The sequence below is a fragment of the Ornithorhynchus anatinus genome, chromosome 19 (assembly GCF_004115215.2).
Source record: "Ornithorhynchus anatinus isolate Pmale09 chromosome 19, mOrnAna1.pri.v4, whole genome shotgun sequence".
Classification (NCBI taxonomy): Eukaryota; Metazoa; Chordata; class Mammalia; order Monotremata; family Ornithorhynchidae; genus Ornithorhynchus; species Ornithorhynchus anatinus.
This window is the reverse complement of record NC_041746.1, coordinates 8,657,360-8,673,646: the sequence shown is the minus strand read 5'-3', so window position 1 is coordinate 8,673,646 and position 16,287 is coordinate 8,657,360. Positions and strand designations below refer to the sequence as shown.

General features: G+C 43.7%; 1 long non-coding RNA gene across 1 annotated transcript; it reads left to right on the top strand.

The window, feature by feature from the left end:
* Positions 1 to 215: 215 nt before the first annotated feature.
* On the top strand, positions 216 to 15,743 carry LOC114805669. Its single transcript, XR_003753677.2, has 3 exons — positions 216 to 350; positions 10,263 to 10,375; positions 14,939 to 15,743. It is a non-coding gene; the product is annotated as an uncharacterized LOC114805669 (long non-coding RNA).
* The last annotated feature ends 544 nt before the right edge of the window (positions 15,744 to 16,287 follow it).

The following is a 16,287-nucleotide window of genomic DNA, read 5'->3' as shown; positions in this document are numbered from 1 at the left end:
AACTCGCAGCCGTTGGCTCCAAAACCACAGGCATCCTATGCGAGGAAGGGAAGGAAGAAACTCCACAAGCCCAGACAGAAAGGGGATGTGGGAAACGCTCGAGCAGGTCTGATTTATAGGCAACCCGGTAGAAGGCCGCGGCACACGTAGAAACCGACCGTCTGCCCCTTTTCCAGAAACAGCCTCGGCGCGGTTCATCTCCAGGAAGACTCGGAGAGACTCTGCTGTAAACGGTACCGCTAAACCCAACGCGCTGCCTCCATCCACTCGCCCGCTGCCCGCCGAAGGGATGACTTCCCGTTGGAACACCCGGGTGCGTGAGGACTGATCGGAACAGTGCTCGGCACATAGTAAGCGCTTAACAAATACCATCATCGTTATTATTATGATACAAATCCAGACTCCGTGATTACTTTACATACAAGATTCCCCCTGGGAGTAGCTTTTCTTCCTGCTTAATTTTTTGAAAAAAGGCTTACCTAGATGGCTTCAGCCGACTAGCCAAGAGTCCAAAAGGGAAGAAACACTTCCCTCCACAGATAAGCTCTAGACTGTGAGCTCATTGTGGGCAGGGAATGTCACTGCTTATCGTTGTGTCGTACTTTCCCTAACGCTCAGTACATTGCTCCGCACCCAGTAAGTGCTTAATAAATCCGATCAGATGAATGAATAAGCCGCGGAATGCATCTTGGCGGAGAGTTTGAAGTAGCCGTCGCCACGAGAGTAGCTCCGCTGATTCATTCATTCATTCGATCAGATTTATTGAGCGCTTACTGCGTGCAGATGATGATGATGATGCTATTTAAGTAGCGCTTACTGTGTGCGAAGCACTGTTCTAAGCACTGGGGGAGATACAAGGTGATCAGGTTGTTCCATGTGGGGGCTCTCAGTCTTAATCCCCATTTTCCAGATGAGGTAACCGAGGCCCAGAGAAGTTAAGTGACTTGCTCAAAGTCACACAGCTGACAAGTGGCAGAGCCGCTGTACTAAGTACTTGGGAGAGTCCATGGAGCCCACCAGGATTTATCTGCTCAAAACTTTGATTCTACTCTAGTAAAGATAATAAAAATAATAATTGTGATATCTGTTGAGTGCGTATACTGTGCTAAACACTGGGCTAAACACTGGAGTAGATACAAGATCGATTAGACAGGGTTCCTGTCCCAAGAGAGATCTCACTCTAAAGGGGAGGGAATACCAATATTCAATCCCATTTTGCAGATGAGGAAACTGAGGCACAGGGAAGTTAAGTGACTTGTTCGGGTCAACTTGTGCAAGCAAATGGCAGAGCCAGGATTTGAGTTCACGTCTCCTCCGACTTCCAGTCCTGTGCTCCTTCCACCAGGCCACACTGTTTCTCTTTGTTTCTTTTAAGGATCTCAGAGCACTTTGCAGACGTTCACTGATTTTCACATCGCCTAGGAGAAGGGGGTTCTGTGGTGAACATTTGTCCCAGGAACAGTATGCCATCCTAGGGGAAAAAAAAAAAGACTCAATCTCCTTACACCTCACCAACTTGTCCCAAATCGTATTTGAACTTCTTCTGTGAGAACATTGAATGATGCGAAGCCCCTGTCATCTGACACCCCAGAAGGCAATTCTGATCCTGCCTCACTCCCTGTTTAGGAGAAAACCCATTGTGTGAAACATTTCAAAATGAAGTGTTGCTCTAGTTGATATTAAAGTTCTGTTTGATGAAGATATTGCTTTCATCAATCTTCCTGGTCTATAGTTGAACCTTCTTCGGTTCCACGACCACTAACTGAATTAAATTCGCTCACTGAATTAAACCATAAATTACCCTCAAAGGACTTTTTTTGACTTGCCTATTCTGAAAAAGCCTTTGGAGGTCACATCGAGGAGCCATCATAATACGGAAGCTATTTAAAGTGTCATATCAGTTTGATAATAATAGCGGTTTGGTTAAGAGGTACTGTCCGGGCACTTTCCAGTTGAGAAAACTGAGGCATAGTGAAGTTAATTGACTTTCCCTACATCTCACAGAAGGCTAGTGGCATAGCTATTGAACTCGGGCCCATATTCTTTCCACTAGAGTGGCTGGAGCTCACTGCTTACATCTCTGCAACTCCTACGAGTTCCTCCACAGCACTGAAAGAGGTGAAATTTGAAAAAGTCACCGGAGGTGAAGAGTGTCTCATTTCCCACCTTTCAGTAGGAGTAAGTGGGTCACAGGTTATGGACGCTGCAGAATTTAAAGAGAAGTAACTCATAGTGAAACAGAGCTAGGCAGGAAGACTCGGGTTTTCATCGCAGTAAGCAACAAATTTGATTTTTGTAGGATGAGGGCCAGTGGTAACATCAAAACTGGGAAAGGGTGATGTACTTGTCCTAAAGAGACACACCTCAAAGTCAAAATTGGCCCCATTCCGTTCTTTTTATGCAAGTCACCCTTCCCCCTGAAAGAAGTCAGGGGTTTTCTGGGGGCAGGAACACAATTTAGGGTTTATGAGGCACTTCAGGATCCATGATAGATATCACAAAATATGAAAGACACAGATTTCAGCTAATGTAACATTCTGCATGGGTTACATTTCGTTGAAAACTGGTGACGTAGCTTCATCTCCAAAGTGAGCCCAAAATGCTGATCAGCTCATGAGTAGGGTGCGTGGGTTAAAATTTGTTTTCGTTAGGGTTAAAACCAAATATAATGGTATTTGTTAAGCGCTAACTATCTGCAAAGCACTGTACTACGTGCTAGGGTGGATGCGAGCAAATTGGGCCGGACACACCGTCCCTGTGATATGTGGGGCTCAGACCACAGCAGGTTTTTTTTGTAGGTGATTCATGGAGTGTGTGTAACCGGGGCAGTGGAGCCCCTTCCTCCATGAGGTTTTTCAGAGCAACTTGAAGAAGGAACCAGGCTAAGAAATGTAAGGTCAATTAATGTTTCTGGGCTTGAGTTTTGCCAGGTGTAAATGGTACTCTTAGGAAGCTTAATTTAGATCGATTTTATAATGGACTCTCGGGTGAAAGGATATGACTCGTCGGCATTTAAATGTGTTTTTGGCTGAAATCCTGAACCTGAAGGACTGCCCCTTCTAGGCAGAATTTAAGGGCCAAATGATTAAAATGGCAACTCTTGGGATTGCTTCTTTATAGGTGCAATATTAGTATCAATAAGTACTTCCCAGCCAGCCAAAATTCTCTGCAAGTGCCAAACTGTGGTTACGGATCTTATAAAATAGGTCCAGAAATAAGCTAAAATGTACGTAGAGTTTCTACTCATCGACTCCCGGGTAGGACCCTCGCCTTTCCAGAGCGTGTGCCCACATGCAGCCGCTTGCTGCTGAGGGCTTCGGTTGATCCGTCATCCAGGGTCGAGTGGATATATTCAGGCTGCCTCTCTTTAGACCATCTGTCACTGCGGCTCGACAAGGCAGGCGGAAAATAGAAAGTCACTGTGTTCTAGTGGAAAGAGCTCGGGGCCTGGGAGTCGGGAGGCCTGGGTTCTAATCCCGGCTCCACCCTTTTTTATTATTATTTTTATGATAGTTGTCAAGTGCTTACTGGGTGCCAGGCACTGTATTAAGTGCTGGAGAGGGTACAGTATATGCAGATTGAACCCAGTCCCTGTCCCTCACTGGGCACATATTTTAAGTAGGAGGGAGAAGAGGCATTGAACCCATATATTGCAGATGAGATAACCGAGGCCCGGAGACATTAGGTGACTTGCGCAGGTCACACAGCAGACAAGTGACCCAGTCAGATTAGAACCTAGGTCCTCTGACTTTCAGGCCCGTGGCCTTCCTGTTAGGCCGAGCCACTTCCCGCTTGGCCACTTGCCTGCTAGATGATCTTGTGCAAATCGCTGAACTTTACTTGGCCTTGGTTTTCTGTACAATGAGGATTAAAGACCTGTTTTCCCTCTCTCTCGGACTGTGAGCCCCACGGGATACAAGGACTGTATCTGATCTGTTTATATCCTATCTACCCCAGTGCTTAGTCCAGTGCTTGGAAGATGAGTGATTTACAATATTATTATTCTGTGGCACAGCTGTGGCCTGCTGTCCACGGTAACAAAAGACAGGACAGCCTGGAAATGGTCTTACTGGAGCAATTTTGAGAAGTTAACAAGTGACAGCTGGAAAGAGAAATGGTGTCAGGCACAGTAAATATCAAGTTCTACAGCATGGGCCAATATTTGCTTGTACAATCTGCCGAAGTGATTGTTGGCTTTGCTTCCATTGTTTCAGTCACATTAGCATGCTGATAAAACCCAACCATCAGTAGACATTCATCCCCTTCAAACCTCAAGATTAGCTAAAGATTCTCTCCCTCTCTTTCTTTCTCTTTCATCTCTCCCTCTTGGAACTTGAGCCCCACTGGGGCAGGGCCTGTGTCCAATCTGCTTATCTCAGTAAATGCTTCACAAATACCTTTACCATCATCACTGTTACTTTCATTATACATCCATGCCTATATTCAGCTCTTAGAACAGTGCTTGGCGCAGAGTAGGTGCTTAAAAAATACCATCAATATTATATACACACATGGATGGATATATGACAATATCAGTATATATTATTAATATTACATCACATAAACATATATGCATATATATAATATCATTATTATTTTGACAACTCTTTATGTATAGATAGGGCTGAAAAAGATTGATGCAAGACCAACAGTATAGACTGTTCCTTATCTTGCAGGTGGAGATGTTAATTTACAGAACCCGGCACTGTATTTTCAGCCTTTTCTCTAAGAGATTTTCCCGATTCCTTTGGTCAAATAGATCACCCCCATTTTTGGGAATGATACATGCCAGGTTGGTGTGTTTGCAGCTGACCTGGTTTTCAGGATCTGACAGCTCAGCTTCGTTGCTCGAGATTCACCTCTCGCCATCATTTTAAATAATAGTAAGATGACTTTCATCCCCAAATACGGTGTAGTTTGGTAAGATCTGAGGGCTGCTTTTCAAATTTCTGGAGAATGGGGGTAAGTCTTGCAATGATGGACAAGTCACTTGTTGAATGTCTGTCTTCCTTGAAAGAGGCCATTGTCCAGCCTTGGACCACATCTCTTGGTCAGAATTCTTACTTGAGGGACCTGGAGTGTCCAGGTTACTGTCTGGGTAATTATACTCCACCGACCTGTAAGGAACTGCAACATCAAGCTGTCAGATTCCTTGAAGAATGAAAAAAAGGGAACTCTATTTCTTCCAAAGTCAATGGCCCAAATTGGGTAATTACAGGGTCCCTTCTATATCGGCTTTCTAATATCACCTGATTTGCTTTTAGCACTCAATAAAAGTTAAACAATAGCAGTAATAATGCCGGCCCTTTCCTCTTTAAATCCAAACAATGCTATGGATTCTTTAAAAAAAGAACTCAAAAGAATAGTAAGGCAGATTTATTTTAAAACGATTCTTTGGTAGGGCACCATGCAACAATTTATGCTTCAAATTTCTTTTCTGAAAACAAACTCTAGCTATGTAAAAGTAGATCTAAACTTTATGTACAAGATAACAAACATTACAGCACTTAGTGCCTAAAATAACATTTAAATAAGGTTCATCCTGTTGATAGATAATTTTATGTTAACTAAATAGAGCTTGCCTAAAGACTTTTACTTCTCCAAATCAATATTTAAAATGGGAAACAATTATCCAGTTTCTTGGCCAATGTGTGCTGAACTGAGATATGATTTTCTAGAACACAAGAAAGGGATGAATTTTGGTTTTCTGCCAAAGTTTTTCAAGCAGTCAAATATATTTGTAATCTATTCCCCTTGACTTGGAGCCACAAAAGTAATGCATTTAGCTTGTATAAAGAGGCATCCTTCCCATGTGAAGACACTACTGACAGTGAAGACAGAAAAGCAGCATGGCCTAATGGATAGAGCTTGGGCCTTGGGAGTCAGAAGGTTCTAACCCTGACTCTGCCACTTGTCTGCTCTGTGACCTTGGCCAAGTCATTTAACTTCTTTGGGCTACATTGACCTCATCTGTAAAATGGGGATTAAGACTGTGAGCCCCGTGTGGGACGGGGACTGTTTCTGACCTGAGAAGCTTGTATCTTCCCCAGTGTTTAATATAATACTACCCCATAGTAAGCAAAAAACAAATACAATTACCAAAAAAAGGAAGCTCACCTAGGAGTCCGTGTGTGACTCAAAAGGACAATGTGGGATCCACAATCCCAGTCAAATTGTTCCCACAAGGCTGCTATAGTTTGTTGTGTTGTCACATTCAGTGTTTGCAGCACCTTGCATTGTTTTTCCCTTTCCCTCCCCATCTCTCATTCCCTACCCAGCTTTTGCTCGAAGAAAGCCACTCCTTTCTTGTTAGCTGCGATAGTATTTATTAAGAACTTTATATGTGCAAAGCACCGTTCTCAACACTGGGTAGATGCAAGATAATCGGGTTAGACATAGTTCTTGTCCCACATGGAATTCAGAGTCTTGGTAGGAGGGAGTATGGAATGCTTATCATGTGGAGAGAACCGTACTAAGTGGCTGGGAGAGTACAATACAATTGAGCTTAAGGAGTTTACGGTCTAGAAGGGGAGACAGACATTAAAGTAAATTTTGGAGATGTACACAAATGTTGTAGGACTGAGGGTGGGGCGAATACTAAGTGTTTAGAGAGTACAGGTCCAAGTGTATAAATGCTGCAGAGGTAAGAGGGAGTAGGGGAAGTGGAGGCCTAGTTTGGGAAAACTTCTTGGAGGACCTGTGACTTTAATAAGGTTTTGAAGGTGAAGAGTCGTGGTCTGTCCTCTAGGAAGAGGAAGGGAGTTCCAGGCCAGAAGGACATGGGCAATAGCGAGATGGACGAGATCAGGATAAGGTAAGTACGTTGGTATTAGAGGAGCAAAGAGTGTGGGCTGGTTCGTGACAGATCAGGGAGGTAAGAGGAGGAGGGGACAACCTGAAAGAGATCTCAGAGTAGGTGTCGACCATGCCTGAAATCACTGGTCCAGAGTGGGCTGGCCAACAGAAGAGTCAAATGCAAAGCTCCCTCAGAGGAAACAAAGAACGTAACCATTGCGGGTCTGCGTCTGGGTCAAGGAGCATTCCTCTAGATTGTAATCACTTCAAGGGCAGGCATTATGCCTATTCCCTCTAGACTGTAAGCTTATTGTAGTCAAGGAACACATCTACCAACTCTGTTGTACTGTACTCTCTCAAGCACTTACTACACTGCAAACAGACAGCTTTCGGTAAAGACCACTGATTGATTAACTCTCCAAAGAGCATAGTACAGTGTGCAGCAGAGTGAAAATGCTCAATAAAGACTATTAATTGATTGCAAATAAAAAAGACTGCTCTCTGCATTATAGGAAGGAAATGTAAAGATTGAGAAGGTAGGCTCTTCAAAATCTCTCTCGCATCAGAATACCACCCATAAATTTGCTAGAATAATCCATGGGATGTTTTATGAAAGCTGATTAATGAGAGTTAATGGTGGAGAAGCCAGGGAAAAATGCATGACTGCTTCAGACGAGACATTCTCAAACCACCACAGACATCTTAAACACAGGAATTTACTTTTAATACGAAGAGAGCAAAAACGGAAAGCCAAGTGATATCTAGTTTCTTGCACTTCAGTGATTACACAAGCTTCACTAATTTTGCAAATTCCAATAAATGCCAGGTATGGTGGATTTTCAAATATATCACACAAAACTCAGGGTTCAGAGGAGATGGAGGTCAGGGTTCCCCTCTTTGCTCAGGCAGTTGCACGCAGATGACCACAAGCTGTGTGCTATTCGTTTAGTACTTGATGGATACATGATAATTAGATTGGTCACAGTCACTGTCCCACATGGGGCTCACAGTCCAAGAGGGTAAGGAAGCAAGAACTATATCTCCATTTTATAAAGGAGAGGGTCCTGAGGCAACAGAGAGGCTAAGTGCCTTGCCCACAGTCACACAGCAGCTAAATGACAGGAAAGGAATTAGAACTTGGGTCTCCGGACACTCACAATCTACCTCATGATACCCCGGTCCCTCCAAGTAGTTGTACCCTGTCTGTTAGTTGTACCCTGTCTGTTTTAATCCTTCTGCCCACACTCTGGACAGTTCAGTGGAGCACACTCCTACTGCCACTCAGGCTAACCCAATACCACTCAGCCCCCCTGCTATTTTTAATGTCCCCAAACGTCCTTATTTCTAAGGCACGGCTTTGACATCGCACCAGGAAAGGAATTAGTGTCGGAAGCTTCGGAAAGCCGAGACCGAAAAGCGATAGCTTTCTTGGGCATGAGAACACAAAGCCTTTGACTGTAGGCCCAGCTAATCGTGTGGAGGAAGTGACTGCAAGACACCCTCAGGTGATTCTTGGTCAGAAATCTTCACCTCTAATGGCATAATCCCACTAGATATTCTCCTACTGCTGACTGTCTTACCCTGCTCTCCTTGAGGTGAGATATGAGTTAGATTTGCTGGGGTGAGGTCCTGATAGAGAAAATCTCTGTCTGTCTGTCTGTCTGTCTGTCTGTCTGTCTCTCTCTCTCTCTCTCTCTCTCACACACACACACACATAGTATTTTGTCTTTTTTCATACCCTTCAGTCGTAACCTATCCAGTTCATTCATTAGACATTTATTATGCTTTCTATTTCGCCATTTCTTTGCAGATCTCCCACAAAGTAAATAGTTGGATGAGGTGTTAAAAAGAACTTCTTACATTCTTAAAGTAAGGTTTGCAAGGCCTTAGAATATGCAGTACATACATACATATATAAGGCCTCGCAAACCTTACTTTGAGAATGTAAGAAGTTCTCTTTAACACCTCATCCAACTATTATATATGAGTTTGTGGGGGCTCCGACTTTGGAGATTTTTGAAGAGAAATAGGCCAGCTATGTTTCTGGGATGTTGAAGTGCAGTCCTGCCTGGAAGCAGGGGAACGGACTAAATGACCCCTGGAGATCCCTTTCACTCTTAATTCGATTGTTTTTTCAGAGCTTTCCCAGAAGCCACATAATATTATGATTCCCTAGGACTCAGAGGGTCAAACACCCTGTTTGGTTCCCTTAGCCAAGCCTTCGGTTGCTTCTCCCTGCCTCCCATCAAGTTAGACTTTCCCATTCCCCTTCCATTAACCTCTTGGTTCATCTGCTTCTTGTGTCTGTCAACGGCTGCGGGAGAGGCAGATTATGTCGGGAGCCTCTGCAAAGGGGGATGAGACGGAGAAGCACTAGAAGATAAGGAGACGGACAAGACACAGATTAGAAACCCCTTTGCAATAGTATTGTTAGCGGAGGATATCACTACAATTTTTGCAACTGTTGGCTTTCTCCTGAGGGAGGGTAAACCAGTTAAGATAATTCAGGAATGGGCTTGAATTTTTGCCCAGACCTCAAAATGAACTACTAACAACTTCAGAGGTTACTAAAAATTGAAACGTCGGACAAATGGAAAGTATATTACCATTTGTTCTTCTCCCTAGGTCGGCACTGCTGGACATTAGCCAGGACCACAAGCAATTTATTAATAATAATGGGTTGGATTCTCCGAAAAAAAAATTTCCCAGATGACCATTTTGACATGTTGGAAATACTTTAGGAATTCTAAAGAGCATAATTAATCTCTCAGCAAAAGGCCAGAGATGCAGAGAATCAGAGGGATAGAGGCTATCTCGGGAGAGCATTGAATCCAGCCCCCTGCCTCCAGGCAGTCAAAGACCTAAGCTAATGCAGACAGATGGTTATCCCCTTCTTTCTAGAAGAACTCCAGGGGTGAGATGTGTACAACCTCCCTTGATAGCTCATGCTACTGTATCATCACCACAGCAGTCAAGAAGCTCTTCCTTATGTCTTTCCAAAATCCCTCTTGCTCCAACTGAAGTCAATTTCCTCTTGCTCGGACCACAGAAGCTACCAAGCGAGCTTTGAAGCTGATTGTGGGGAGTTACTTTTAGTGGCGGAAGGACATAAGAAAGCAGTGGAATGGTTGAGCAAAGGAAAACTGTGTGCCGAGTGCTACTTCAAGAAGATGGTCTATGCGGCTACCTGGAATATAGATGGGATAGACTGGAGGCCAGCAAAGAGACCAGCAAAGAGACCGATCGATGCTGTGCCGTCAAAGCTGTTCCGCCGTTCCCCCACCCCACAACAGTGTGGCTTATTTTTCATCAGTAGGAGCGTTCTCCCGCTCCTGTTCTCACTGAATTTCCAGCTGCTTTTGTTTATCTAAGTCAGTTCTAATTCTGTCATCCAAAGTATCAGCAATAAAGTCCAGTGTAATATCATCTGGGAATTTGATGAGCATGTTTTCGATTCCTTTGTCCAGGTCATCAGAGGGGTCACTGAACAGAACTCAGCCAAGAACCTACCCTACGAAATATCCCGCACCGCGATCCACTAAATCGACGGACCTAGCTGACGAAACATTAGGGACACCCCGTAAGTGTAATATTGGAATTCTCCCCCCGTAATGATTGGGCTGGTCAATACCATGCTTAACTAGCCTACCGGTAAGATTGTTATATGGGATGGAAAGAAATGTTTTACCGAAGTCTAGTTAGATTCCCTCCGCTGCTTCTCCCTTGCACATGTGGCCTACCATTCTGTCATAGAAGGAGACTAAATTGGTCTGGTATCATTTGTTCTTTTCACCGTCAGGTTGGTTGACTCTTCCGGGAAGGGTTGCAAAATGGATTATTTCATAATTTGTTCTAGTTCCTTCCCTCAGATCGAATCAGTCAACCAATCGGTTGTAATTATTGAGTGCTTATTGTGTGCAGAGTACTGTACTAAGAGCTTGGGAGAGTACAGCGCAACAGATTTGGTAAACAGGGAGCTCATCGTCTAGAGGGATTGTTGTCAAGGTGACCAAATTATAATTACTGCGGTCTTCCTCTTTCCCCCTTTTTGAAGAAGTGCAGGGGAGCCAGTGTGGCCCAGAGTGGGGCCAAATTGGGTATCCTCTTCAGGTTGGAGTGGAGGACATGGTCCCCTTTTATTTCCGTTCTGCCATTCCACTGGTTTCCTACGTCCCCAAGCCAAGGAGCTCCTTGGAGCTGGGGCCGGTGTGTGGAACCATAGAAATTGCAAGACACTGTAAGACATTTGGCCCGGCTTGGTCAACGTGGCTTGCACTAGCTCAACGGGCTTATCCAGGCCCTGAGACCCCTAGATATGCAGAGTCCAGAACAGTTGCCCCTTATCACCTGCATTGAACTGGGAGCAAAGATAGGCCCAACTTTGGTTCTTTTCAGTCCTCAGGGATTTCAGGCCTCCATTAATCCTCAAATACAAATGCCAATGACTGCGGTGCTTAAGATCCACCATTTCCCTCAGGACTCTGACCTATATATCTCATGTCTTGCCAATCAAGTAATCAATCAGTCCTATTTATTGAGCGCTAACGGTGTACAGAGAACTATATTAAGCACTTGGGAGAGTATAATAAAAGAGTGTCGGTAGAGACGTTCCCTGCAATGAGAAGCCACTGGCTTTAAAAATGCCTTTAACCGTTTCTTCCCTTATTCCAGTTTGCCTTCTCACTGGCTGTGGGACTGGCCCTGCTCAACTGTTGACACTTAATCTATTTCATAAAGAGAGAAGGGAAAACAAATGTCAAACCTACTGTCTTTTCCGAGGCGTTAGCTATCAGCTTTCCCTTCCGGCATACCGTGAGGGTAAATGTTCCCTGAGCCTCCTCTTTCACCTGACGTAATTTACTAAAGGAAAAACATAGTCTTCTAAACATATCTTTCTTCCTTTTCTGTTTTCCTGTTCTGGGTCTTTTTTTGCCCTCTCTACTTCACTTGACTAGAATAGATAGCTAAAGTATTAAATGATATCCATCTTGGCCTGTCTTAATAGGACTAAAATAGCTGCTGGTATAGTCAAACGAACTTGAAAAAGTTCCAAACAACACATAATTGCTTTTGGCAGTTGTTTTTCACACCTCTCATTTCTCCTGTCTAAATATTGTACACCAACAATTGCCACTCGAGAGGCTAAATTTGACGTTTTATTCTCCTGTGTAGTTACCATCACCACCTACCAGGCGAAGCCTCAGAAACAGCATTTGGAACCCAGGAAACTCTTAGCAGAAGCTATTTTAATACTTCTTACTCGAAGCTAATTTTGAATCAGAATCGTCGTGCTGTGAGAACTGCACTTCATTTCACCTGTGCTTTATATGTCAGATATAACAACAGGCGCCCCGTGGTTATGACAGCACGTCAATTCAGGCGGGTGCTTGATTGGTGTTGAGTTATGTTATTTTCTGTAATGGTTTTTAAGGAGTGGTTCTTCTTCTATCATTTGATCTCATTGGTGCCAGTTTGCCTGGAGGGATATTTACCATTTGCTAAGCTGACAACTATTGAAATAGGAGAGATCAGCAGAACCAGAGGTCAAATTATATTTATAAAATGACGGTATGCAATTTTCAGGTCCGTGATCCCGTAGACTGTTCAAATAACTGAGAATATTTGGTTTTAACTGCCTTAGACAGACCACCGAGGGTGGTTGATGGGTGAGAGTGGTTTAAATTTCCAAGCACCCACGGGTGGGGGTGCTAGCGGGGATGAGAACAGAATGGCTCTACAGCTCCGGAGTCGCTCTAAGTTTGGGGGTGTCATTACGCTACGCTCCATGAACACACGACATAATGAAATGGCATTGCCTGAAATGGGAACAGGAGGCAAATTCCTCCCTTATGGCAGGAAGATGCCGGAAGCCGGAAGATATTGGAGAACCAGGGCAGAAAGCACAGTGGACCTCTTGAGGTGCAGCTGCTTCTTGGAGTTACCTCTTATTCCCTTGTTTACTGCGTCTTGGTGCACAGTTGAAATAACAAGTAAAACTTATCTAAAGTTTAGTTGAAAAGAAAGCAGAATCTGATTTAAAGGGAATAATAAAAATAATAGCAGTGATAATAATAGTATTTGTTTAAGCACTTAGAACATGCCAAGCACTGGAGTCGAAACAAAACGATCAGATCAGACACAAACCCCGTCTGACACGGGGCTCGCAGTTCTAAGTGTACTTTCCCGAATGCGATGCACCAACTGAGTCCTCGATGAATACAATTAGTATTTCTTAAATTTTGGTATTAATTCTATGCTGAGAGCCGGGGTAGACGAAGGAAATCAGATATGACAAATACCCTTTCCCAGCCGGGGCTCACATTTTAAAATTATGACTCTTCTACTATCTAGTACTTGTGGCTACTAGGCAAAAGCATTCCAAGTGATTCAAGTGCTGTATGTAGCTGCTCGAAGTCTTCATCATTTTTGCTGAAAATTGATGCCTAGAAGAAATCCAATTTTCAGTCAATCAGTCTGCTTTCACTCAGATGTTTGTACCATCAGGCAGTTATTCTACTGATAACAGTGATGTGTCTTTTGAGTCGTCCATATACATTAACCTGACAATTAAGCTGACATAATTACAGGTATCATTAGTCCTTGGCACTAAAACAGAAAAAAGAGAGAACCTGCATTTGAAAAGAAACACAATTGATGATTTGGAATCTTCCCTGGGAGCAACTACAGGTTTACAGCTGTCTACCCCAACTGTGAAAGGGTTCTTGGCCAATAGAATTAACTGAAGTTCTGCTCTCTCGTTTCCAGTACGAGGTTTCCATCGTTTTTAGCATTTTCAAGATCACGGGCCTGAGAGTCAGAGGATGTGATTTTAATCCCTGCTCTTCCACTTGTCTGCTGAGTGACAATTCGCTTAACTTCTCCGTGCCTCTTTTTCCTCATCTGTAAAATGGGGATTAAATTCTACTTCCTCCTACTTAGACCGTGAGCTCTATGAGGATCATGGACTCTGTCCAGCCTGATTATCTTGTTTCTGCTTCAGCACTTAGTACAGTCCTTGGGACCTAGGAAGTACTTTACAAGGAATATAATTATTATTCAAGCGAGGGGCTGAGAACAGTGACTTAGACACCATCATAGCTACATATCTCAGCAGCCCCTGGGGGAAGCCATGTTGGTGCAAATGCAGCATGTGTGTCTTTAAGGAATGAAACCTGGGGCATCGTTAAGTCTGGATCAGAACTAGGGCTTGGTTTAAGCGAGGACTGACGGGGAAGAGATTAAACTTTAGGTCCCAAGCTTGGGTAGCCCTAGAGAGTGGAAAGTAGATTGGAATTTTTGTTCACTGGGGGAAGTTATTTTTCCCTCACACTTTATAGCTGAAATGACCAACTCATCCCACCCTGTACCAGAAGATCTGATAGTTGCGACCAAAAAAGTAAACTTCGTTCCTTTTCAGAACCAGTACCAAAGGGTACCGGGGTAGAAAAATATTGGAATTCTCCTTATGGTTTTGAAGGTTAAATGAGCTAGGAATGAGAGGTTTGTAGTCCCCGTTTCCTGAGGCTCTGGGAGGGGAGTTACTCGGTGGACAGAGCCCCTGCAGCTGTCCGGGCCTACTCCGCGGAATATGCCAACAATTTTACAGTTCAAGACCAGATGTGTATGAAACTGTTGACAGAAATCAAGGTCACAAGGTCGAATGCAAATTTTCCATATCGGTTTTAAAAATGTCTTTCTCGATTAAGGGAAGGACTGGAGGTATATATATCTTGAGGAAGTTAGCGAGTAGCCAGTCAGAAAACAGAAGCTAATGTAATTCATTCCAGCTTATAAAAATTCTCCGTGAGGTTCACCGCTTGATTCATAGGGGTTTTTCTGTGTGTGTTTGAAAAACATTTTGGATAAGTGCTGTGGGAATCGCCCTCCCCTGAATGCTGGGGCATCCCAGTGAATCTGTACCATGAAATGAGAGCCAGGGCTCAGTAGATGGCAAATTTTAAATGCCACAGACCGAGGACACGTGAAAGGGGGGAATAAGGTCACCTTAGCCAAACTGACTTCCACGGGTGCTCTTCATTTCCTCCCTTCTGTGACAGAAGCATTCTGTGGCTCAGGGCTCCCTAGAGTGGCTCGTTGCACCGAGGATCCTTTCACACTCTTTTCTTTGGCCTTCATTTTGTAGGTTCTGAACTCCAGGCAGCTGTGGAGCGCCGCTGATCCGCCTGGAAGAAAATGGGGAGCATAAGCTTCAGCTTCCTGTTTCAGAAAGTCACCGGAAAGTGCTGTGGTTCTGGATAGGCTCCAATTCTCATTCTTCTCAAAATGAAGAACCTTGAAATTCCGTCTCCAGTATAAAATGACTCCAATGAAATTCCGGTTTCCACTCCAGCAAAATTACAAGACAGGAGAGGTTTTTTGGGTTTCCGTCCAGCCCCGGCCAAGTTAAATACGTATTGGCTATTATTCCTTGGGAAATAATTAGAAGAGTATTAGTGTTGAGGTGCCATCCCTTTGACTCACACCACCCAGAGGTAAGCTATTCAAAGACAATCCTGCTTTCTGGTGGGCCGGACACCGGAGAAGTCTGCGGGGTTTCTTGGGGGCAGTCTAGTGACTTGAAAGAGTGAATGTGCTCAGCCAAGTCTCAGGGAAGAGAGGGAAGCTGCCTAAAGCACCTGGGAAAGATCTGAACTAACTGTAATTGATAAAAATTAAGTAGTCAACTGAGAAAATAGATGATCAATCAAACAGTCGTGGACATTTATTGAGCACTTATCGAGCACTTATTGTGCACACAGGACTGTACTAGGTGTTTAGGAGGGTACAATATATTAACGTTGGTAGACAGAAACCCTGACCACAAGAAGCTTACAGTTTGGAAGGGGAGATGCATTAAAATAAATTAAATAATGAAATGAAGTCAAATAAATTATAGATGGGAAAATGGGAATCTATAAAGATATTGTTATTATGGCTTAGTGGAAAGAGCACGGGCTTGGGAGTCAGAAGACGTGGGTTCTAAAACCGACTCTGCCACTTGTCTCCTGTGTGACCTTGGACAAGCTGCGTAACCTCTCTGTGCCTCAGTTACCTCATCTGTAAAATGGGGATTAAGACTGTGAGGCCCACGTGGGACAACCCGATTACCTTGTATCTATCCCCTGGCTTAGAAAAGTGCTTGGCACATAGTAAGAACTTAACAAATACCATAATAATTACTATTTTTGTTATATTTGTTAATTCATACTAGACATTAAACACGGTTGTAAGTGCTAAGTGCTTAGTACAGTGCTCTGTACACAGTAAGTGCTCAATAAATAGCATTTTGAATGATTGGGGTCGATACAAGTTAATCAAGTAGGACGCAGTCCCTGGATGTAAGTGCAGTGGGTCTGAGGTTGAGGTGAATATAAAGATCCAGGTGCATAGGTGATACAGGAGGTATGGCAAATTGGGGAAATGGGGACTTCAGTCAGGGACATCAAGGATGTAGAATTGCATTTTCTTGAGCACTGGGGAAAGGGAAAAATG